General features: G+C 41.7%; 1 protein-coding gene across 1 annotated transcript in view; it reads right to left on the bottom strand.

The window, feature by feature from the left end:
• FER1L6 (fer-1 like family member 6) overlaps nucleotides 1-26,415 on the bottom strand; it is a 193,180-nt gene extending 166,765 nt beyond the window's left edge. The window contains exon 1 of the mRNA XM_032758498.2: nucleotides 26,305-26,415. The gene's annotated coding sequence lies outside the window, so the exon portion shown is untranslated. The remainder of the gene's footprint in view (nucleotides 1-26,304) is intronic.
• Between the last annotated feature and the right edge of the window lie 212 nt (nucleotides 26,416-26,627).

Genomic DNA, 26,627 nt, shown 5'->3' with positions numbered 1-26,627 from the left:
GACATGGAGCAGTAAGAGGAGGCATGGCTCACCAGCCCAGAATGATGGTGCCACTGGCAGATTGGGCGGTAGAGAATGAACCCGTGACACAGGGCTCAGCTCGGGCACCTGCCTGAATTCATTGTTAGCTCTAGACTTTGGGGTTGGATACTTAACTCAGATGCATATTTCTTCCCATGTGACACAAGGACATTTCTTACCCAATTCACAGGGTGATATTAAAATAGAAAACAATGTTTTTCAAATGTAAAGCATGCTACAAAGTGTCACAATATTGATAACAAGGAAATGTGAGTTTACAATTTTTTTACACCTGTATAAAGCACTCACTGTGTGCCAGGAACATCATTTTACACACATTGTCTTTTAGGATCCCCACAGCATACCATGAGGAAGATGATATTATGCTTGCTGACAAATAAGGGGATTTCAGGGGTTTCCAGACAATGTATCGGGATCAACCATCAAATCAGGAAGACTTACCTGGTAAGTCACTAAGGCAGCTGCCACCACGTCCCCAACCACCTCTACTCTGCAGAGAATTCCAGCATGAGAACCCTCCCACTTCACAAAAAGTATGGGGCTTTCTGGTTTAGGATCATAATATCCTCCCAGGGTCATCCCCAAGATAAGGCAAGAGGTACACAGGAACCCTCATACCAACCTGGTCTCCTCAGGGTGAAAGCTACTGCGACTCCGATATCTGTATCCAAACAATGAGAACATTAAATGAGGCACGTGTTAGATTTGCTCAGCACATCTGTTCAGGTGGCATCACTCAGTGTTTAACCACAAGGCCCGCACTGCAGGGAGGCAGCCAGCCTGGCACAAGAAAGAGGGGCTGGACTGCTTGAGTATGGGTCTCATGTAGGCTACTTTCTAACTATGTCACTGGAGCTGGCCCTGGGACTTCTCCGAGCTCCAGGCTCCTCTTCTGTTCCTCTTGTTCAGGAAGTGGCCATAAGGTTAGTTCTGCTTTTTCTCACTAGGATGTTACACAGATGACCTTATTGATCCCTCACACTGAACTATTAAAAGCTCCACACGTAGCTAATTTAGAATAAATTTGTATGTAATGAGGTCTAGCTTAAAAACAAAACAAAATCACAAAATTTTTCCACCATTCAAAGGTTATCTATAAAGCCTTTGGGTAAATTCCCAGTAGCCTGCTGGGAAATACCTTCTTTAGGATGTCCTATCTGGGTCCTCATCTTTCTAAGACTGGGATATATTCATTAACGGCAAACCACTACACATAGAAGCAGTTGTGTTGCAGAATTCAATAGAAATTGTTAAAATATAAACCCATGTGACACTCTGCCTTGCCATGCCTCTGTAAGTTCTCTCTCTCCATGATCTTCTCATCAAAACTTACCTGTTCAATGTTCTATTTCCTTAAGGCAATGATGCCCCAACTTTGGCTACACATCTAATCCATATGGGGGTAGCTTTCTAAAACTGTGCCCCACACTTGACCAGATCCCATCCCCGAGAGTGTGATGTCATTGGTCAGTGATGGGACAAAGGCTCAGTGGTTTTTAAGCTCCCCTGGTGATTTTAATGTGCAACAGGTTTACAAACCCTTGCGGTTAAGTAGACAGTACCAATGAGCTATCCTCTCAAAGAGAAATCTAAAGGAAATTTAAAATAATTCTTAACCAAAAGAGATCTAAAGGAAATTTAAAATAATTCTTAACCAAAAGGAATGATTAAATGTATTAAATTCAGAGCCTTTAGTAGATACATTTGCATAGGCTGCACTTTATAATCCACCTCTACTTCCTTTCCACTCAATCTCAACCCCTACAGTTAGCCCACAAAATTGGCTACCTTCTCTACTTATGCACAGGATTAGCTCAGCCTTGGAGGAACAGAATGCTCAGGTTCAGGAGAAAAAGAACAATCCTCTTCCGGATCAAAAATGTCTCAAGCAAGGCTAACGGCCTGAATGGATGGGCCCCGGCTCCCGGTCTCACGGGAAGCAGTTCGTTCTTGCATACTGTGTTTTGGAATCCTTCATCTCATTGTGATAGTAGGTGGATGTTTCCGTGTTAGCCCCTCATTTTGTACATTATAGTCCCCTCAACCATTATAATGAGATTCAAATATCACAACTCAACAAACAGTGATTGAGAATCTTAATATTTCACCTGCAAGAGTCAGCCGAGTCTAGGAAATACACCTCCAAGGATGCTAATTAATTCCTCTTCCTGTGGCTTCTCTGAACCAAGAATGACTCAGGAATAATTCAGAGCCCCACTGTGTAAAGCCCATCCCTGTTAAGCCAGCCTCTCATAGCCCTTCAGAGAAATCTGCTAAGTGTTCAAGGGCAAAATGGCAGAGGGCAAGGCTGTAGGACTGCCCCAGGAAAATGGAGGCATTTTTCTTGCATGCTTTCTGCCCACCCTGGAGCATGCCAACAGTGCCCACGATAGAAACAATCTTCCAAGGGTTGGGGAATCTTTTTCAGCCTGGGGTCACTGGCCTCCATCTTCTCCTGCTCCTTGCCCTCTACAGCTAAGCATCAGCACATCACCCATGACTGGGCTGTTTAGAGTGCAAGGAAAATAGAGAAACAAATATTGGCAAGTCAAGTCATCCATGCAGTACAGATAGGACTACTAGACGCGCCCACCGCAGCCTAAGACTTCCTCTTGCCTGGGCCCCGAAGAAAATGGTTTGTCTTTCCTATTCCATCTTCTTTATATCCAGGCTAATTAAAGTCCTGCTCTCCACTCTCCTAAACATCAAGAAATCAACCTTTAAGCCAAAAATAGACTACAGACCACATCTCAGCACTTGGAACAAGCAGCTCTTTCTCCCTTTGTCCCAGCATAAATGAATCTTCAAACTCCCATCTCTTTTAGGCTTTCTTCTTTTTCTTCACTCCTCAAACCTTCTTCCTCCCATATATTGCTTGATTATCTTTCGGTGGAATTATTAGAGTATGGCATTAGGTTTACATTCCTCACTTGGGAAGGGCTAAGGTCCAAAGCTCTTATTCCCATGTGGTCTTTCTTCCTTTGGGTCTACCTGCCCACAGAACATTTGTATTCTACTTTCTGCTCTGCTGTGCAAGTGGAAGTAACCACTGAGCAGAGCTTCTCCTCCCTGCAGCTGAGTGGGCAAGTCCATATGATTCAGAGGGAAGTATTTGAAAATCAATCTGGACCCTAGTCCAAACAGCTTCCTCCAATTGAGCTTCACCAGCAATTGAGGTAATATTTTGATCCCTATTTGATGTCTAGGTTTCTTTCTCAATGGTTTTGAATGTCTAGGGTAAAGAGAAGGGTATGGTTATAACCTCAGGAACACCAATACACCGACTCATAACAGATTTTATTACAAATGGGAATCATTAAACTTCCTAAACTTACTAAGAGAGGATCTATGAAATTCCTCTGAACCTCATTTATTTTTTTTGATGCTGTGGACATTGGAAATAGGAGAATGGGTGCTATGTTAAACTAAATTAAATTACTACCTTTGCTGCAGGATTGTCAGAGCCTTGTGCATTGTGACTCTCCAAGAGGGTGCTGTTGTATTCAGACTTTTCCAAATGGATTTGACCACCACACCTTTATCATTAAATATCTGTTAATATCTTCAAGAACACTACTTAGGACTTCAGAGAAGGAGAATCCTGGCAACTTTTAGTGTTCCTTTTTCTTTTGAAGCTTTCCTGAGATGAGCAATGATCAAGTAAGAACGACTGGGGAAACAGAGTAACCCAGGACATCTCTCCCATGCATTCCCTCCTCTGTGTCCACATGGCTTCTGGTGCTAGTGCAGACTTCACTGGACTTTCTGCTTCTGTTCTCTCCCTCCTGAAACCTAAACTCTATTCCACAGCCATCTTTGCAAATCAGAGGAACAGAGAATTTTCTGAATCTGACAAACAATATTTACAAAAGTCGTTGAGTCAGTATCATACCAATATCATATCATATCATCATGTAAGATGGCCTCTGATATTTAAAAAAAAAAAAAAAAAACACAGGATGCCCGCTATTTCCCTTCTATTTAACACTGCACTGAAGGCCTTGACCAATTCAATAGTGTCTGTCTAGTTGAATTACTAACTGAATTTAGCAGGATACCTAGACACAAAGGCAATATATAAAAGTCAGTTGTACCTCTTTATACAAAAACAAATAATCATAAATTAAAATTAGAAATAAAAGATTTTATAATAGCATCAAAAATTCAAAAACTCAGGAATAAGTCTAAGAAATATAAATAAGACCTATACTCTGGAAATCACAAAATAAGATGAATGAATGAATATTCCATGCTTGTAGATTGGAAAGTGCAACATTAGAAAGAGGTCAAACTTCCCCAATTTGATTTGGAGATTATTTACTATATTTGCTTTGCAAAAATTTTTAATTCATACACTTAGGATTTGTGGGTATGGCTTTTTATGTTTATATGTTATGCTTCAAGATTTAATTTTTAAAAAGCATAAATTTTCAGACTGAAAGCCCTGGCTTTGAGAATCAATTCAGCCACATGCTAATTATGCAACCTTGAGTAAATCCTTAACCTCACTGTGCCTCAGTTTCTTCATTTGTAAAATGGAGGATAAGTTATGTCTGTCTTACAGGACAATCATGGATATCAAATGAAATAATAGAGACAACATACTGTTTGCAAACACTAAAGTGTTATATCCTACACGTTAATTAAATTTAAAAACGAGCTCAACCTATTATGAATGTCTCTTAGGGTTCTCCACGCTATAGCCACAGTTCACCAACACAGCACTTGATCCTCAAACCATGTACTCCAGCCTGATGGACAGCTCCTCCTAAAATCATCACACTCTCTTGTCTATGAACCATTGCTCACCGTAGGCCTTCCATTGAAGGGGACTTCTCCGATCTCTACCTAGCAACACCCAAATCTTTCTCCTAGGCCCAGCTCAACTGCCTCCTTTGATGTGATGTGTTCTCCAGTTTTGCAGTGGAGCAACAAGTCACTCATTCCTCTGGACTCCACCAGCACTTTGTTCTTATCTCTATTACATACTTATCACATAGATCATTACAGTTACTTGAAAAAACATCCTTCTCCTTTATTAGATGCTGAGCTTTTGAAGGCAACAATCATGTCTAGTTTACATATGCACCCTCAGTATCTAGCACCATGCCTAGCACATAGCAGGGCTCAATGAATGTTGAATTATGGATAGATGAATGGACAGATGGAGTCTACAGATAGAAAGCTCCACAAGAATTCAATAGAAGTTCTTTGGTCCTATTTAAAAACGTATCATATAACAAGAAAAGAGTTAAAAAATCATTCCAAGACTGAGAACACAGGCAAAAGAGAATAATCCTAATATTCATCTCAGAGCTGGGGAGAAAAAGGAAATTGTTTACTCTGGGGCCTGCAAAACAATTTGTACTCTGTTAATAGAGCAGCAGCTCTGGCTGTCACCCAGCCTCAGTCTCCATCCATTTCTTAAAATCACTTCCTTTTCTAATGCATCCTCCTTTTTCTTTCTCTACATCATACCTACCTTTTTTTTTTTTTTTTTTTTTTGAGACTGAGTCTTGCTCTGTTGCCCTCCACCTCCCAGGTTCAAGTGATTCTCCTGCCTCAGCCTCCCAAATAGCTAGGACTACGGGCACGTGCCACCACACCTGGCTAATTTTTTGTATTTTTAGTAGAGACGGGGTTTCAACATGTTAGCCAGGATGGTCTCGATCTCCTGACCTGGTGATCTGCCCGCCTCGGCCTCCCAAAGTGCTGGGATTACAGCACTTGGCCCCTAAATACCGTTTATTGGTTGGCTATTTCTCTACCACCAGTCCCTTATAGTCATTCAAAAAAAAGTACACAGAGCCTTGTTGTGTTCCAAGCACTGCACTAGGCCCTGGTACACTCTGCCATTTTGATCAAGAAGAGATGAAATAATAAAGTCATTTCCTTGTCTGTCTTTGTGCAGAATGACTGGAGAAAAAAGGTTGAGCTCAAGTAGGAGTTGGAAAAGTTTCAGTTGTTTGAATTGGGAGAGAGTATAATAATCAAGCCCAGGTGTCTGCAACAAGGGTTCAGATGTGGGAGGAAGAGAGGGAAGATTGAGTATGTAACCGGGTGGCCCAATGTGGCCACCACTCCTCCTCTTGTACCTGAGGGGATCCATTTTTATGTTTTATATATTAAGGAGTTTGAATAATATGTGAATAAACTTAAGTTTTAAAGTTTGAAAACCACTAATCAAAACCAACCTGTTCAGCCTGGGCACTGTGGCTCACACCTGTAATCCCAGCACTTTGGGAGGCCAAGGCAGGCAGATCGCTTGAGGTCAGGAGTTTGAGACCAGCCTGCCCAACATGGCAAAACCCTGTCTTTACTAAAAATACAAAAAAATTAGCTGGGTGTGGTTGTGTATGCCTATAATCCCAGCTACTCAGGAGGCTGAGGCAGGAGAATCACTTGAACCCAGGAGGCAGAGGTTGCAGTGAGCCAAGATCGCCCCACTGCATTCCAGCTTGTGCGACAAAGTGAGACTCCATCTCAAAAACAAACAAAACAAACAAACAAAAAACCAACCTGTTCATTAAACAGATAGCAAAATTGAGGTCCAGTCCAGAGAAAAGAAAGAACCAGTTCAAGGTCATAAATCTGTTCATTGGAAGAGCTAGTACTTCTGGATGTTTAGCCACTAGGAATGTGTTTAGCCACTAGGAATGCTAAGACCTTAGCAAGCATCAACCCCCCTACAACGCTTCCTCTCTAAACCTAGGCCAGGTGACCTCTGATAACAGATACACTTTGAATCCCATTCAGTCAAAAATTGACTTTTTTTCCCACAAGAGTTTTACTTCAGAACTCCTATATATTACATAAAATGTTCCAAGGGGTTAAAAGTGATAGCCTAATTATTTTTCTGTATATACTAAAGACATATGAAAGGAAGTTCATATCTGTTAAAAGCAAAAGCAGTTCAATGTTGAAAATGAATGACTACGTTATTTCAAATATGACCCGCAAAGGATCTGACTTTCTTTGCATGTTTGAGTTCTTTAATACCTTCTATAACGAAGAGGAGGAAAAATTTACTTCACTCAAGCTGATTAGTTCCAAGAATAAAAGCCTTAATTAGCACAGTCAAATGAAGCTCTTTTAATCAGTTAAAACTTGCAATATGTTGAGGCAACTCAATGCAATTGCTCACAAACAGCTTCCAATCATCCGTACCTCAGACATGACTTTAAAAAAAAGTCTCCGCCAGAAATTTATTTCTTCAGCTTTCATTGATGTCCTGCATAGAAAAAAATAAACCTGAAGGCTCATCTGTCAACCCATGCAATCAAACATAACTTTGAAGGCATTTTGGAGAGGCTTTATAAAACAACTTATCTTCAGTGAGCCTTTTGTGTGAGATTTACAGGGCCCCAGAAACAACAGAATCCCATCAGACCTTCTCTCCCTCACTGCACAGGCTCTGCTCAGGTTCTTCATAAATTACTTTTGCAGAAGCTGAAGTTGAGCCTCTTGAACAGGAGGAGGAGTTCAGTCCTGTCAACTTCTCCAGGAGTCACGATCCTTGGGATTTCAGCCTCAGCTCAGGGTCAAGATGTATTGAGTCCCAAATATACAGGGATTTCCCAGTCCAGTCCTCTCAGTCTCAACTTGGAAACACGAAAGGGGGTCTAAAGTTATGCCTGGTCTCAGGCCTTGAACTCAGGGAACACAATAAAGATTTGCTACTGAAGATGATAAACTCACCAACTGCACGATGAGGAAAGCTTCACTGATCCGCAATCTATGATGGTAGCAAAGTCAGAAATGGAGAAATCCATATATTGAACTTACACATAAACATGACGCAACACTCCCTGTACCTGCTTAAAAGCTCAACTTACAGAGACATGTGTCACACATGTAAAACCAGGAGAAGGTTGGAGCCAAGACCCTGAGTAGATAAATTGTGCCTACAGGTCTTATTCATACAACGCTTTACACTCCTCCAAGCACTTTGCCACATATGGAACCCTAGCAGAAGCCCTATGAGGGAAAGGAGGCTGGCAGTATTTTCACAGCATACTGGGTGAGACACAGCCCCAGGTCTGGTTACCCTCTACCTCATATAGTATGTGTGACCTAGAGCAAAATGCATAACTTCTCTATGCTTGTACTTCCTCATCTGTAAGATGGGTATCAAATAGTACCTACCTCATAGAGTGCTAAGGATTGAGAGTGTGTGTACGTGTTTGTGTGTGTATTTATTTATATATATATAACTTACCTCCTGGGATATGAAAGAAAATAGTTACTATTCTTATTTGAAGACAAGAAAACTGAGGCTCTGAGAGGTTAGACAACTTGCTCAGTCACCCAGCTATGAACTGGCCAAGCTGAGGGCAGAGCTGGGTCTTCTTGTTATTGACTGAATGCTTCTCCTTCTACACCACACCGGGATTGAGCCAATATACAGTTGTTCATTATATATTTGATAATAAAAGGGATGAATTTATGTGTTAAATATATATTAAATATATAATATATATAATAAGATGAATATATTTGTTAAATATATCTAACAAACATATTCATTAATTTTATTATCATTATTCAGGTTGCTCTGGGACAGTCATCATAGCTACCATTCATTGAGCATGTAGAATGAGCCATGCATTGGGCTAAAGGCTCTATATACCCTTTTTTCCACTTAATCCTTCCATTTAATGGGGTATTTAATCTCTTTTCAGATAAGAAAATTATAGTCTAAGGGTTAGGTAAACTGCCTAAGGTCTCAAGGCTTCAGTAAAACCCTGACCCATCAGATTTCTACTCTATATTACCTCCCAGATATTAATCACAGCCACCATTTTCCAAGCACCTAGTCAGAGTAGGGTACCATCCAATCCCCACTTACCAAATGCAGAACACCTCACCTCAGACAGGTTAGGGAACTTGCCTAGAGCCACACAGCAGTCTGACACCCAAGCCCAGCCCCTTTGCCCTCTGTCTGCATCCTCACTCCTGATGGCCCAGGTTTCTAAGGACAAGCAAAAGAGTGGCATCTCCAAGGGCTTCCAGAAGCCCAGGCTGTAGCAAAGGGTGTGGACAGAGTTCGGTAATGAGAAGCAGAGCAACAGACCTCACCTCGACCAGCAAGGCTCCTGACTGTGCCCAGAAGCACTCATACTCACCAGCTTCCTGGACCCCAGGAGGTCGGCCCAGCAGGAAGGGCAGCAGCCACCACTGTCTTGGAAGAAGGAAAGCTCCTCTTGGGAATTCAGTGGCTCGGTGGAGCACAGCAGGCTACCTCCCAGGAATGTCCTTTCTGTGTGTGTGCACCTGGCAGCTCCCTATCTCTGTTTGAAATTGAGTGCCCTCTGTTCGGGTTGGCTGCCAGAGCCCGACTCTGATCAGCAAACACAGAAGCTCAGAGCAAATCTTGAGAGGAGGGGCCGCCAATAGGTTTTATTTCAAGTCAGGTGCAGGTAATTGTAGGTTGATCAAGACTCAAAGGAGCCCTAGCTCCAGGCAGTGTCAATGCCCTGGGTCCAGCCACTATCCAGACATACTTGGTTTTTTAATCATGTTCACCACCCCCTGCTCATGTTTTTACTGTTTATTTCACTATCATGGTTAACATTTATTGAGCACTTCACTTCCGCTAAGTTCTAGCTACCTTTACAAGTGTTATCCTATACAAGCTCCACAACAGCCTTGAAAGGCAGTATTGTTATTGTACTCAATGTACAGATGGCAAAACTGAGCCACAGAGAGATTGGTAAGTGCTGGGATTTGAACTGAGGCCACCTGGCCCAGAAGCCTGTGCTCTCCAACCCTCCAGCCTGCTGCCTCCACTCTATGGCATAACTTTGGGACCTGTATTCTGAGGCTATTTCAAAAAGGTCAAGTTTATCAGGGAGAAAAATGAATAAAATAAGTCATTTGGATGGGTCAAATACCTCTGAAATCACCTGTAGTGAATTGAATGGTGGTTCCCCTAAAGATATATCCACATGTTGAAACCTGTGAGTGGGCCCATATTTGCAAAAAGAATCTTTGCAGATATAATTAAGGATCTTGAGAAGACACTCTCCTGGATTACCCGTGGACCCTAGATCCAATGACAAGTGACCTTTTAAGATACATAAAAGGAGAAGATGCAGAGAGGAAGACACTGTGAAGATGGAGGCAGAGATTGGAGTGATGCAGCCACAAGACAAGGAACAAAGGAGCCACCAGAAGCTGGAAGAGCCAAGGAAGGATTCTCCCCCATCATCTTCATGATCCTGCCAACTTTTGACTTCAGACTTCTGGCCTCCAGAACTGTGAGAGGATGATGCTGTTTGAAGCAGCCTTGTTTGTGGCACATGGCCAAGGCAGTCCCAGGAAAGGAATACACTGCCCCTTGTCCATTCCTCTAGCATGTCTTTATGGTGTCATGGAAAAGGAAATGCTGGGCCTTCTCCATCGTGCACCTTTGTGTTTTAGGTGTGGTGCTGGGACAAGAAGAGGACCTGGCGGTGAGGGCTGAGAGGCCACCCCTGTGGGCTGGCAATGGTGTAGGAGCCTCTAAAGTGCAGAGCACTGAGGAGGGAGGCAGCATGAAGTGTGGGGAGGGGTTGGGGGAGAAGGTTCTGCAGGTGCAGACTAAGCAGTTAAATAGTAGCTCCCAAGGCAGCCTCATAAACATCCCCAACTGAGCTGCAATCCTCCACTCCATACGTATCATAAAAAAGACATGCAAAGGAAGGCGCCTGGGCTCAGGGGTTCACAGACAGAGTGGGTCCCCTAGTGCATCCCTCCCCCAATTTTCCATCATGATAGAGTTGATTCCACTCAGAATCAAAGATGGTCAGAGTCGTTGAATTCCAACCTCACATGTTACCACTGCAGGAAGTGATTATTTAAAAGATGAGGCAGTCTGAGGGTACACAGCTGATCATGGCACGGCAAGAGCTGGAACCCCTAATCCAGTACCCTTTCAAGGTAGCCAAGCCTCCTTCCCTCGTCTGCTCTGTTCCTTAAATTCTTCACAAAAACCAGATCCCATGGCAACTCTTATCAGAGCTCAATAACACCATGGGGTCCAAAGCTTTCTAAAGTTCAAACCCCTCTTCCCAGAACTTAAGTTTATTTCTCCTTTTATTTTTCTGCAGAATTATATCCTTACCATGATGCTGCTGTGTGTGATCCAGATACAGTACACATATCAACAGAAGTCATCTGGCTACACAGTAGACATCCAGTAATAAGGATTATTGATGGCACAGCACAGGAAAATACCAAATGGACCACCCTGTACCCAAATCTCTCTGCTTCCTCTCCTACTGCATCCCTGTGGTTTGCTCTGGCCACGCCACCTTCCTTCAGTGACTTGACTGGAACATGCTCCCTCCCTCCAGATCTCTGCACATGCTCCTCTCTGCTGGAATGCAAATGCCCCTCACATACCTCTTTCTCTGGTTAACACTGTCCCATCCTTCATGGGCCACTTAACATCACATTCTCAGAAACGTCTTTCCTGACCTCTGTGCTTTCCCCACCAGACTAACCAGGTACCCTGGTTCTATCTAAGCTCCCCAGGTTCCCAGAGCTTTTTCCTTTCATCACTCATCATAGTTTGTAATTTTATTTATGTGATTTTTTTCCATTACTGTTCACTTTCATTATTAGACAAAAAGTTTCATTAGGGCTTGAGTTGGTTTACCCTTATCACCCCAGCACCCAGCATGTAGTAGACATGTGTAACTCATTCCTAGGTTCACTCCACAAACGTTTATTGAACAAAATACCGAGCTGGTACAAATAAATGTACAAAAAGAAACAGACAAAACTGCCACCCATCAGGAGATTAGAGCCAAACAGAAAAGCTACAGTCAACCCTGTGAGAAATTACCCCATTACAAATCTCCTCCATGCCTTTCATTTCCCTCTTTCCCTGTGCTTGTTCCTTAAACATTTAGCCCTGACTAGGACGTTTCCAAAGCAGAGAAAGGATGAGTTGGTAAAACTCAAAGCAGTCAATGCAAACAGCTCTGGGAAATAAGCTTCAGGAGTAGGGGGTGATGCCCTACAATTATCTAAGATAAAGTTTGGGAATTTTCTTTACAATTCAATTAACATCAGAATTATTTTAGAGATGCAAAAGAGAAATATTACAAAGCAAAAAGATGTGAAACTCTGACCGGGCGCAGTGGCTCACGCCTGTAATCCCAGCACTTTGGGAGGCTGAGGTAGGCGGTTTGCTTGAGGCCAGGAGTTCAAGACCAGCCTGGCTAACACGGCAAAACCCCGTCTCTACTAAAAATACAAAAATTAGCCAGGCATGGTGGCACATGCCCGTAGTCCCAGTTACTCAGAAGGCTGAAGCAGGAAAACTGTTTGAACCTGGGAGGAGGAGGTTGCAGTAAGCTGAGATCGCGCCACTGCACTCCAACCTGGGTGACAGAGCGAGACTCCGTCTCAAAAAAAAAAAAAAAAAGTTGTGAAACTCTTCCCCTAGTCCTCTTCCCTCTGCCAGGAATAATACCCTTACCATGTACTGCTACACATGATCCAGATACAAGGGCAGATTATGTCAACACAAATCCCCCACTACCCTCCCCCATGCTCTGCCTCCTGCCAGAGGGAATGCATTTCAGTGTCTACAATTGTTATGCCACATACAGCCTTAGTCACAGAGTGTTTCCTTGGAGAACTCACAACAGTTGTTATAATAATTTAACAAACATTTGATGAGTGCTTATTAGATGCCCAGCACTGTGGTTGGCCTGTGGGAAATCCAGGGCAATGATGAATAAAACGATGCCTTGGGGTCAAGAGCACAGTGCCATGCTGCAGCTGATACACTTGAAGAGCCTTCAGCCACCTCATCATAATAGTCCTCTGTGTTTCTGGAATGCTTTATAAATTGCAAAGAGCTTTCATTTGTAGCTATGCGAGGAAGAAAGGACAAGTCCCCCATTTGATACAGTAACTGTTTAGGTTCCAGAAGCCTTGAGTGCCTTATTCTAACAAGGGGTACAACTGGAAATAAGGGTGGTCATGAAAATATGCCACTCAATCTCCAGCTACAGGGAGCACACACTGACTGACAACCCCAGCTGCTGAGCCTTCCTGCCAATCACTGCATCACACTGAGGCTATGCATCCGATGGGCTAAGCACAGCAAATAAACTAACTCAAGCCCCTTCCTGCAAGACATGGGACTCCTCTAATGGGTGACTTGGGACACAAGACTCCCCAACGACCTGGAGGAAACTTTCTTAGAAGATTCTTCCTATGCAATTTTCCTTCCCTCCTCTGTCACAGGTGTCAGACGCACAAAGCCTAAAGTCCCTTCTTGCTTGTCCTGCTCCTTCCCCTTTATGCTCCCCAAATAAATGTCCAGCACTCCATAATGTCATCTTGGAACGTGCTTTTTGGAGGACCTAACAGCACTCTAATCCAGATCTTGGGATTCACAAATAGACCTTCCACTAATAAGTAGGCTCCATTTTGAATTGCATTTTGAAAACACTGGGGTAAACCTGGTTTCCTAGGACTTCTTAGACTCAACAATATGTAATAAAATTCATCAAAAATACAAAAGTACCACAGAATGTCATGGTTCCCAAACTGAATGGACAAGATGTATTATTTAGCTCACCCCAGTGGAGACTGGAACGTTGGTTTTTCACAGGTCACAATTTGAGAAATGCTGCCAAGCCCCACCTTCCAGCAAGTACAAACCTATGCTTCTCCTGGCATTACTAAAGAGCCTCAAAACTAAGGGTTTGATATTTTCTTCCCTTGCTATGCTCAGATGAATGTGCAATACAATTGCTGAAAAGCAGGCAGAAAAAGCAAGTGACCCAGGCAACCCTCAAACAGTGTACTCTTCCCTTGAAGAATAGAAAAGTAATTATCCTTTACATTAAAGATTTGTTCCTATTTTTAGAAAATGTGATACTTTTGATATTTGAAATAGGTGTCATCTCAAGAGACAGGTAAAGGCTGGGCGCCATGGCTTATACCTGTAATCCCAGCACTTTGAGAGGTCAAGGCAGGTGGATAGCTTGAGCTCAGGAGTTTGAGGCCAGCCTGGGCAACAGGGCGAAACCCCATCTTTACTAAAAACACAAAAAATTAGCTGGGTGTGGTAGTGAGCACCTGTAGTCCCAGCTACTCAGGAGGCTGAGGCACAAGAATTGCATAAACCCGGGAGGCTGAGGTTGCAGTGAGCCAAGATCGCACCACTGCACTCAAGCCTGGGTAACAGAATGAGGACGCATCAAAAAAAAAAAAAAAAAAAAAACCTCAGGTAAACTGTATAAGCTTTTAAACAAGCAATGGATTCTAAGTTATCTATAAGTTTTAACACTGGACTTATTATTGTGGGCATTACCCAGTAGATCATGTTAAAAATGGTTCCACCAAATGTCAGAAGTCAGTGACCAGACCTCAACTCCCATTCATGATTCAACATCTGAATGAAAAGGGAGTAAATCCAGTGATGCAAGTCATGACTTAGCTTTTCTGTAAATTTTCTGCAGATGCAAAAGCTCGAAATGTGTGAAGCTTAATGGGAATATGCATTCCCATGTACCAAGGAGGTATTCCCTGTGTAAACATAGTTAGGTGAGAGTTATCTGAAAGAGCAAACAAGGGTCACCTTAGGGTCAAGAGACTTAAAGTGAGCCTCCACAGGTTTTCCTTCTTCTCTCTCCTTGAAAAGCACAGTAATGAAAAGGAAGTGTTCTTGGTATGATAGGATGGAGGAACTCATTGCTGTTGATTACCTACAATGTAATAAGCAAACACTTCACTGATCAGGTGTCATTAGCCTTCATAATCTTGGCGGTAAGTAGAACTATTACCCCATTTCTTTTTAGATGGAGAAATAAGGCCTAGAGCAATAAAGTTACTGGCACAAGATCAGAGATTACGACTGACGTTTCTTAACATCTCTTAGTACTATGTTTTATGCTGTCACCTCTTGGGGTTTATTCTTTCCTATATATCTCTGTATATGGCAACATTTGAACAAGGTCCATCAGTTACTTTGACATCAGAAAAGAATATATTTTGCTAAAATAGAAAAAGTGAAGCAAGTTTATTATTTAAATATTTGTTGAAAAGCATATTATAAATCTTGTATTACTGACCAATTATCTATATTAGGCCATGAGTACACACAAAAGAATCAGAAAGAAGTTCCTTTTCTAAAGTTGTTAATATTCTAGATGAGAAAACAAAAGCAATTTTATATGAAAAAATTAATTCTCACAGATTGTTACTGCCTCCTATCTTCTTTTCAACCTGGGTATCAAGGGTTAAGATTATTAGGTGGTCTCAGCTCATCCCTAAACCTGTAGGACTAGACTCTCAAAGGCCTTTTCTCAGGGATCAGGCCATTCTCGTACTATGTGACCTCACCCATTGGCCCAGCTAATTGGTCCACAAGCCAACAGCAGTCTTAGAGGTGACCTTTCATAAAAGTTATGATAATATCTAGCTAGATAAAATAATTTAAGTATTTTAGTACGAGGCCTTTCTTGATGAATGGAAAGGTTTTTTATTTCTTAATTGACTTCATCTGTATCCCTCGTTCAGTGAATTAGGATAGAGTGAGCATTATTAAATGTTCTTTAACAGGCTGGGCATGGTGGCTCACGCCTGTAATCCCAGCACTCTGGGAGGGCGAGATGGGCAGACCACCTTAACGTCTGGAGTTCGAGACCAGCCTGGCCAACATGGTGAAACCCCGTCTCTACTAAAAATACAAAAATTAGCCAGGCATAGTGGTGGGCACCTGTAATCCCAGCTACTCAGGAGGCTGAGGCAGGAGAATCACTTGAACCCAGGAGGCGGAGGTTGCAGTAGGCCAACATCATGCCTTTGCACTCTAGTCTGGGCAACAAATGCAAGACTCCATATCAGAAAAAAAAGAAAAAATGTTCTTTAACAGTTAAGACCCTTGTGTGAGGATAACCATTTTAACCAACAATGGTCAGGTAAAAGGAGTGAGAGAATAGACTGCGTCTGATCTCTAACCTAGGTATCTAACAAATATAAGCTTTTATCAATTGTCAGTGGCTCCCTCGAGAACTGGTTCAGAAAGTTTTGAAGCTGGGATAGATGATTTGTATCTGCTATGGGCAAGATAAAAAAGAACAGTGGTGTGTGTATTTGCTGACTCAACTACCGAACATCCCCTGGAGTGTGACTTTTGACAGCTTGAATGCTACATATCTGCTTGTTGTATTAATAGTTACCCTCTTAACAACCGGAGGACCAGAAAATGCCAGGTGATTGTGTCCAAGTAAATGAAATGTTGCAGTACCCTTAATTTGCCTTAGAAAATTCAGCACTGTTTACAAAAAAAAAAAAAGGCTGCAATTATCTTTTATCTAAAAATGTCAATGTACTTTCTAAACTCTGAGAGCAACATCTTAATTAACTCAGCAGATAATATAAAGGACTCTGAAAATCGGGTAAAAAAGTAGGACACCACACTGTCGGGGAGGAATCAGCTGCTCTGCATACCATCCCCAGGATTTAGCCTTCTCCTTGAACTTGTCCCCTGAGCAATGTGGTCTATCTTCTGGTTCTATGCTTGAAACAATGGGTTGGGGTGTTCAGAGCACTTTAAAAGGGTAAGGATCGTTCACTTAGGCTGTTGGCATTCCTCCTACAGTAACCATCAGATCCCAGGGGACATGCATCCGACCGAGAGGTTATTTTCCTTCCCATCCTAATATGCAGGCTTATTCACTCCTTTCCACACCCTCAGCTGACATTGCACAGCTGTTTGAGAAACAAGTGAAATGAAAACTATCTAGAAGTTCCCAACCCTGGGAAATGGTTTGGAAAAGCATTTTCAGATTTGATTTTTTTTCTTGGATTAGCCAGTTCGCAGGATTTTAAACTCATCACTTTCTCTATTTTCCTTCTGTTGGTCCCCTTTACTGTGCATTCCCATCTCTACAGACATGACAGCACCAAAAATTAAAATTAGTGCAAGGCAAACATAATCTTATAGTTGGTCTGTTGCTCTCATCATATTGCTCATGAAGCAGAGTAAAAATCACTGGATAAAATCATTTAACTTGTGGTTTTAATTACCATATGCTTTCTGTCTTCCATCACTATGGATACTGCCAGGAGTTGTGGTGAGCAGGTGTTCAGGAGCTTGCACTTCCCTGAACCCATGCGTCTCCTGATCACCAGCAGGGTCTGCACCCAGATGCCCCTCAGAGACAGCAGTGATTATCCTACGATACATTTCTAGGCACTTCAGTGGTGGATAAGGCTAGTCAAAAACCTGCTGTTTTTGCCAAAGTTCAGAGAGGTATTTGTCAGTGTTGAATTTGCACTTTGATTCTCATTCCTATTTTTGTAAACATTTTAATCAGCAGAGCTTAGACGCTTAGTTCAATTTCCTCTCTTAAAATGAACGTGGAATACCTTATCCCAGAAACTTGGAATATCTTATTATCCCAAGGAAGTGCTCCAAAACTGATGGAGAAATGTCAAAAGAACATAGACAAACAGAAGGGGCTCCCTGTGGCAAAATATGAGGCAATTCGAGTATCAAGATAAATAGTAAGAGTGGATTATAACATGTTAAATAGATAATCCATAAGCTCGTACTGACAATAAAAAGGGAAAGGGGGTTGGAAAGGAAAGGTGAGGAGAAATATTTTTTTTACATAGAGGAAATAAAAGAAAAAAATTAAGTCACCATTTTACAATCCTTATAGTGATCATTAATTAGCTAAGAATCACCAGTGAAGGCTGTATTAGTCCTTTCTATAAAGAACTACCTGAGACTGCATAATTTTAAAGAAAAGAGATTTAATTGACTCACAGTTCTACAGGCTTAACAGGAAGCACGACTGGAAGGCCTCAGGAAACTTACAGTCATGGTAGAAGGGGAAGCAAGCACGTCTTACCATGGTGGAGCAGGAAAGAGAGAGCGCAAGGGGTTAAGTGCCACACACTTGTAAACCATCGGATCTCATGAGAACTCAATATCATAGAACATCAAGGGGGAAATCCACCTCCATGTCCCACCACCGGGCCCCCTCTCCCAACACGTGGGGATTATAATTCGAGATGAGATTTGGGTGGCGATGCAGAGCCAAACCATATCAGAGGCTAACACCATTGGATGAAAGGCTGTTGGGAGCAGTCTGGTGGTACCACTTAATCAAATGATCACACTGATCCACGATAATGAGCCAATTGATATCACATGCCTCCTCCAGCCATCCATTGAGAACATACCATCCAAGTGCTTCTCTAGGAAAAAAAAAAGTTCAACCTGAATCTACTTATAAAGGAATAATCAAGCAAATACAAATTGAGAAAAAAGTCTGCTAAAATCTCTAAAATGTCAATGCTGACTCTAAAAATGTCAAATTAATGAAGACAAAAGCAAAAACCTGGGAGAACTGCCCTGTATTAAAGGAGACTAGAAACATTGTGACTAAATGCGACACATGATCCTTGTTTGGATCCTGGACCAAAGACATAAATTCCCTTACCTATAAAGGACACTGTTGGAACAAATGGAGAAATCAGAACATGTACCATATTAGACAGTGGTACTGCATCAACAGTATCAACAGTTAACCCTGGAGGCGGAGGTTGCAGTGAACTGAGATCGAGCTGGCGCCGCTGCACTCCAGCCTGGGTGAGAGAGCGAGACTTGGTCTCAAAAAAAAGTATCAATAGTATAGTATTATACCAATTTCCTGAGTGGAGTGGAGTGAGTATTGTGGCCAAAAGGATCTCCTTGTTCTTAGGAAATGATGAATAAGGAATTATTTGGTGATTATGCATTATGATGTCTATGACTAAATTGTTCAGAAAAAAGCAAGGATATAGAGAAAACAGAAAACAGATGGTGAAATGTTAACTACCATATCAAGGTAAAATGCCTACAGGTGTTTTTTACTCTATCTTGAAATGCTTCTGCAGATTCTCAAAATAAATAGAAAATTTTTAACACAAAACTTCATGAGAAAAAGCTGGAAAACAAAGCGAGGAAAGTGGTGAAACTGGATAGGATTTGGAGAAAGGGAGGCTGGAAATGACCACAGTGCCTTGGTTCTAGATCTGAGTGATAGTTACGTGACTTCACTTTGATCGTTTATCGAGCTGTCCATTTTTGTTTCATATACTTTTCCTCATGTTGCTCAATAAGAAACTGATTTTCTAAAATCTTGCCTTATTCAATTATTTTCCACATTTTGTTTCATCACCAACACACTCAGACCTGTGCATGTGTGCACATGCACTCACGTGTGTGCACACATATGCATAGGAGCTGGGTGCTGCTTGCTATGTGCCAGACACTGAGTTATGCACTAGGGGGAAAGTGAAAACCTGATCCCTGTATCTGGCAGCTTATAGGCCAGTGTGAGGCTACACACACACACACACACACACACACACACACACACACACAAACACACGCTATGATAGAAAGATCAGACTATAGGGGGAAGTGGGTGGGGAGCAGAATTCTCCAAGGGCATGTCAAATAATCATGGCTTTGAAGGATGAGGAGGATCTGGGCAACAGGACATGTCACTTTCGGCTCTGGTTTGGAACACTGCATTTACAGGATCCATTAATGACTTTGGGGACATCCTTTAGTGATGAGCTTTAGAGCTGTCCAGAGCCCTCCAGCCATGGGGTGGGAACAGCCAGACCTACATCCTTTGCTGAAAGATGCTCCTCTTCCTCAGAAAGAGTAACCCTCGGACACACCAGATGTGGGTCAGGGGAAGGCACTGATTTAATCAAGAAAAACCTGGGGCTCACAGAGGTTGAATGGCTAGTATAAAACCAGGTCATTAATGGCAGAACCAGGGCCAGAACCCAGCCACATCCTGTTCTTTGATAGTTCACCCATTTCCCTGTCTGTCTCCTCTACTAGCACAGCAATAGCTTGTTTGGTTGACCTGATCGTTTTTGTCTGTAAACTTCTGAAGGGTAGAATTTATACTATTTTCATCACAAGTAGCCTCATACACATAAGCACAGTATTTTGCAAATGCAGATGCTCAATGAATGTGTTTAATACTCCAACACCCTAATTACAGATAAAGGAAAAGAAGCCCAGAGAAGCTGTAAGTTGCCCAGGTTCCTATTGTACTTGCCGAAGGATCTAATTCTAGAAACTAGTTCTTCTTTTGCCCAGTCCTCCCCCCACCATTAAACCAATGCGTTCCTGCTTTGTCTAATTTGAATGCCACCTTCAGGAAACTACCAGATCCAAATCCCTCCTTCACCGTTGTTAATTTTTAAAATTAGCTCATCAGTTATTTTTCAAATGAATTTATATTAAAACTTATGTTCTATTTTAAACAGAAAATGAGTAACACATGCCTTAAAAGAAAGTAACTTTAAGAATAAATATGGGGCCTGGCATGGTGGCTCACACCTGTAATCCCAGCATTTTGGGAGGCTGAGGCAGGTGGATCACCTGAGGTCAGGAGTTTGAGACCAGCCTGGCCAACATAATTAAACCCTGTCTCTACTAAAAACACAAAAATTAGCTGGGTGTGGTGGTGTGTGCCTGTAATCCCAGCTACTTGGGAGGCTGAGGCAGGAGAATCACATGAACTCAGGAGGGAGAGGTTGTAGTGAGTCGAGATCACGCCACTGCACTCCAGCCTGGGCTACAGAGAGGGACTCCATCTCAAAAATAATAATAATAAAATAAAATAAAGATGGTAGGGGAAGAAAGACACTGTTAAATAAACTGCAGCTCTAATAGAAGCTGTTGACTGAGATGGTTCTGAGTAAAAGGCCTATTCTCTCCTTATTCAGAAAAGAATTGGCAAGTTTTAGAGAGCTAGAGCTGTTAGAGATAAGATTTCTTTTGCAAAAGCAGAATTGAAAGATAATTTTTAAAATAACTTTCTTTTGTACTTCAATATTTAGTTCCATGTCACTGTACTCCCTAAAATTATTGCTTATACCCCCAACAGGATGTGTCCTGTAATTGGGAAAGAGTTCTCTGCCTACATATTTGTGTTAAGTGCCTTGACTGTTGAGATTTTAATATTTGCAACAAAAAGAAACAGAGACAACAATATTTGATAGCACATAACGAATTGTTGATGATGTCACTTGTAGAGAAATTGGGGATGGAAGAAAACTACTCAGGCTCTGTTCAATCTCATCCTTGAAAAAGAGAAAACAAACAAAAAAACATTGTCTTTGCAGTTCAGTTACTAACAGGTCTTTCCTGCACTGGCCAAATGCAGTGGGCTGGATACTGCGCAGACGGTGGTGAGGGTTTCTTAACCCATATCCTGCTGTACTTACTAACTGCCCTTTGTCTTTGTAAACCAAGACGATTTGTTTTTCTCACAACAGATGTGTACATAGTAAGTGAATTTCAATGGAACCAAGAGAGGTCCAGATACACTAATCCCAGATGAGATTCCTAGTAAACACCCCTCCCTTGATCCCACAAAGAGGAAGTGAAAGAGAAAGAGAGCTCATTCTTCCAGTCTTCTACCAGCCTCCGTGGAAGAAGCTCAGGCTGGGGTAAAACTCATCCAGGGACCATGCAGTTTTAGTGGATCTGTTGGTACACAAGACCCTGCCCTGGTTATTGGGCAGATTTACAACTTCCCATTAACATGTCATTTTCCTCATGAGATACAATAAGAGATACCGTGGAAAATGCAGGCAAGGCTTCCAGAGCCTCAAAGGGTGTAGGTTTGCTGTTCTTACCCTCATGGCTTTGGGGTCTCTTGACAACTCTAAAGCCTATCACTAAAGGATGTTTCCAAAGTCATTAATGGATCCTGTAAACACCATATTCAAAACCATAGCAGAAAGGACCTGTCAAGAATAGTAGAACTCCAGTGGGGTGGAGGTGGGAGCCAGCCATGGGAGTCTCCAGGAAGACATTCAACCCATGCCTCCTCACAAAGGGAGGTGTAGACGTGATCTCCATCTGAAGTCATCAGAGGCCCTCCCCAAACTACAAAGACCAAGACCATGAACAGCAACATCTGCTTTTTAAGTCCTACCACGTGCCAGGTACTCTGCCCAGTGTTGTACATGCACCAGCCCATTCCATCCCACAGCAATCCCTGAAGCAGGTACTAGGGTCATCCCTATTTTAAAGATGAGGAACCTGAGCAAGTTAAGCCACTTTTCTGGGGCCACTCATACAAAACATGGTAGAAATGGAATTTGAACCCAGGCACTCCCTCCCTGAGCACAGGAGATTAGTCACTGTGCTCGCCCGTCCAAGTCATGAGTGTCCATAGTGCTCACTTATGAGCACTGCCTCTTCTCCTTCTAAGGCCCAGCTCAAATGAATGGCTCCGTCCCCTGCCCTCCAAATCCACTACGCATGTGTTTGTGTGTATATCTTACGGCACTGTTAATTCATTTATTCATATAACACAAATTTATTAAGTATCTTTATAGGCACCAAGAACACATGAGACAAAAAAAATGTCAGGGAGGGAGGAAGGTGTGGTTATAAAAAATAGAGATGGACAACATGTGGGATCCTTGTGGCAATGGAGCTATTCTGTATCTTGATTGCGGTGGTGGATACACAAACTAATGTGATAAAATTACATAGAACTAAATACACACATTCACATCCACACACATCCATGAGTACAGGTCAAACTGGGGAAATCTGAATAAGATCAGTGGATTCTATCAATGTCAATATCCTAGTTGTGATATTTTTCTATGTTACCTTTGGGGAAAACTGGTTAAAGGGTACGTGGGACCTGTCTGTATTGTTTTTTACAACTGCATGTTATCTACATTTCTCAATAATTTACAATTATCTCACTAAAAATTTCAATTCTAAAAAAAAAAAAAAACAGTGCCATCTAGCAGGAAAATGTACAAGAGCCGCAGACCTGAGGCTAGGAATGACTCAGTCATGTACATACTTATCTTGCCCACTAGATTGTGGTATCACTAAGGGTGGAACACATGTCTCTTAGAATGCTACAGCCCTAGGGGAAAAAAATGAAATAAATTTTCATGTGCTTTCATGTGCTTCCTCTCTCCCCAGTTCTCACACTTGACTTTATTTGGTAGTACTGACCCCTCATGCCAAAGATGTACCCTGATGTCTTCCCTTCCTTGTGTGTTACCCATCAAGGGCAGCCCTCAATACCGTGTCTCCAATCAGGATATAAATGACAGAGTCAGCATAGAGTAGTAGAATTGGAGGGCAACAGAAAGACCACCAGCCCCAGAAAGAGGAGACCCGCCTCTGTATTGACCAAGTTAATTCTTCCTTGATGCAGACTTTCTCCCTAGAAAAAGGAAGAAACATTAAGCGTGAGCTCTAGCAGCTAAGAGGTGCTAGTGTCCTGGAAAGAAAATAGGATTCTGGAACCAAAAGAGCTGAAGTTAATTCTCAATTCTACTACTTACTGTCTATGTCTCTGTGGATAAATTATTGAACCTCTCCAGTTTTTAATGTCTACAAACAGTTATAAAGGCTGTTCTCCTTTCCCCACCTAAATGTGAAAACACTTTGAAACTGCAGAGCACCAAAGACAAGCCCTGCCCAGTTCACTGCTGCGTCTCATGCATGTGCATGGGGCAGAGTAGCCACTCAATAAAACATGTGTTAAATGAATGAATCAAAGAATCACATAACGGGCCTCAAAGTAAGACCGTATTCTTCATTCCAACCATCCCTTAATACCTCTCAAGCCAAGAACCTGGAACATTCTAGAGGACCTCTAGTCAGGACTTCTTTATAGCTCATCTTTTAATCCTCAGGAGACCTCATTCCCAAGGCCATTGGTGAGTTCCAAGCTCATAATAACACCTATTTCACTGATAATTAAGTCACCCCCATTTCCCTTAAAAACACCTTACCTGGGTGTGCCTCACTTTCTCTAGAAGGCTATTCTCAACAGTATATCAGTTTAAGTAAATGATGACTCCGATAAGAATGACCTGGCAGATAACCCTGTTCTACTGATAACTTTCAACAGTGAAAGGAGATATGTATGAAAGAATCCTATTTCCTTATCATTATGCTCAGATTCCAGTTGTATCCATTGGATTTCTTAATTGCAAACCACAGAAACCCTCTCTGGCTTGATTAAATAGAAAAAGAATGTGTTAAAGGCTATGAAACCATTTTCAGATTTTCAAGGAGGCACAGAGAACCAGGCTTGAAGATTATAAAGCCAGGAGTAGTGCTCACCTCACCACAGATAGCCCTGGGGAAACCCCACCTCTGGACACAGACACTACTCATCCACCCCACTGGGAACTGGAGGATGCTGCAGAGCCTCTGCTACTCTCCTAAGAAAACAAGCCTATTTGCCCTTCCCCACAGCAGAATGGTTATACTCTGTTTATTTGTGCCACTAGGTTTACATTCAAAATCTCAAATGTAAGCCATCTAGTTGGTGGAGCCTGTGTCACATGGCTGCATTCTAGCTGCAAGGGAAGCTAGGAGCAAGTTTATGGCTTTTACCTTGGGAAGAATCTACAAACTGGAAAGGAAATTTAAAGGTGCAGAGCAGCCAAAAAGAAAAACAATGGTCCATTCTACCAATAAAAAACTTCAATAATTCACCATCAGGCTACAGTAATATTAGTTCATGTAAGTATCATTTTTGCTCCAAAAAAGTTTAACATATTAGAATATTCATCTGTTACTTTTGTATGCAAAGGTAAGCATTTATTAAGATTTTGTAAGGAAAATATGAGAAGATTTTTTTCCAAATGCCACTCAAAGATAATTTACAAATCAATGAAACCTTCTTATATTCCTGCTGATAAAGAAATTAACATTCCTAACTCTTACAATCATTTATAACAATTATATAAACAAAATCATCCATTATTCATGATATGCACATTGCATCCATTTCTGGAAAGAAGAAAAAACCATGAAAAGAAATCACCAGACAATAAACACTGTGATAACATAAAGTTGCAAGAAGGGATTCAGTAAAGCTTCATAAAGAACAAATCTTGTCAAACTAAACCAATTCAGCTCTCTAACCAAGATAAGTTTAGAACATTAAGAAGAAGCAATAAATGTGATCTATTTTTATTTAGTCAGGGTTTGGCATTCTGTCTTACATAATGTGAACGTCAATAAAGTAAGATAATACCAGCCTGCCCACCCAGCTATTAACTAGAAGTACAACTTCTAAGAAAAACATTAAAGTGAGATTTCTACTAAAACAAATGGTGCTGCTACAAAAAACCAGTGTAAAGGTTTTCAAAACTTAGGATAATTATTGCAAAATTTGACAAGCCAAAAATCCAATTTAACAAATAAAAACTGAGCTGCTCCTTGGATATTTAAATACAAAATTGTGAATTCTATCAATGTATCCTGGCCACTCAGATGTCCCACGGTTTTCCCAAACGGTCAGCACAGATTCTGCTGTTGTTGAGCAGCTTCATTAGAAACCTGGATAGTAGAAAGAAAATTTCTTTCATGAAGCCTCTTGCCTTACCTAGCAACTGCATTTGCTATTATTACTGACTTGCTGAATCGCTTCAGCCAAATCATGAGTTTGAATAGTTTTCTTCCCAAAATGAGATTGGTCGTTGATTCTTGTTGAGCTATCTGACTCACTTCTAGGCCATAAAACTAGGCTCCCAAGAGACTTGCTTTTTTTTTTTTTTTTTTTTTTTCCTGCCTGCTGACTATCTATGACCCTGGGCACATTACAAAATTTCTCTGGGCTCCAGTGTTCTTACTAGGGCCAATGTTGAGCCAACTCTATCTCATAGAGTATCATGAGTATTAACTAAATTGATACTTGTAAAGTGCTTAGAATAGTGCCTGGCACATAATAGATGTGCAATAAATCATATGTATTACAAGCCCACCTCTTTTACCCCAAATCTTTGGGAGTCCAATATGTTATGAAATTTACAATCTTTCTGATTTTAGGAGAGAGAGAGTATTAAGTAATCTTCCATTAGAGTCTAAGATAATATTTCATAGTAAAATGCAATATTTCTAAAGCAAATAGATATATTACTTAGAATATATATTACTTAGACAATAAATAGCTTCACATCAGGTAGTACAACAAAAGAGTTTGTGCCACACTGAGAGAAAACTTTCCGTTTTCAGAGCTGCGTGGATTTTGGAATTGTGAATAAGAGATTGTGGGCCTGAGCTGTGGCTATTCATAGTTTATATTCTGTGCCATTGCCTTATTATATATTCTACCCCCTAAAGTCTTCTAGGTCTCCTGAGTTTCTGATTGATCCCTGTATTTGTTGTATACAACCTTGGCCTAATGTTAGACAAGGTTTGCCTCCCCCACCATAACCTGAACTTACATCCTGCCCGCTCTAGCCTTCCCGGTGATGAACTCCCAGAGCTGGCCCCAGGCCAACCTTTTCCCTGTGCACACTCAGGTCCTTGTGCATGGGAGCCAGACAATCCGGCCCAGGGAAAATGCATGGGCCACCTATTTCCAGGCCACGTGGACATAGTCTTTGTCCCAGAATCCAGAGGAAAGTAAGCCACCGGGATTCTTAAACATAATACTAACCTACCCTCAGAAGGCGGTCATGCAAAGAACACTCAATATGACATCACAACACAGATTGTCTTGAACTTCCAGGAATGTGTGCCCAGCATCCCAAGTCTGAGAAGCACT

The sequence above is a fragment of the Hylobates moloch genome, unplaced genomic scaffold (genome assembly GCF_009828535.3).
Source record: "Hylobates moloch isolate HMO894 unplaced genomic scaffold, HMol_V3 SCAFFOLD_9, whole genome shotgun sequence".
Classification (NCBI taxonomy): Eukaryota; Metazoa; Chordata; class Mammalia; order Primates; family Hylobatidae; genus Hylobates; species Hylobates moloch.
Note: the sequence above shows the minus strand (reverse complement) of the source record. Positions and strands in the feature narration are given on the sequence as shown.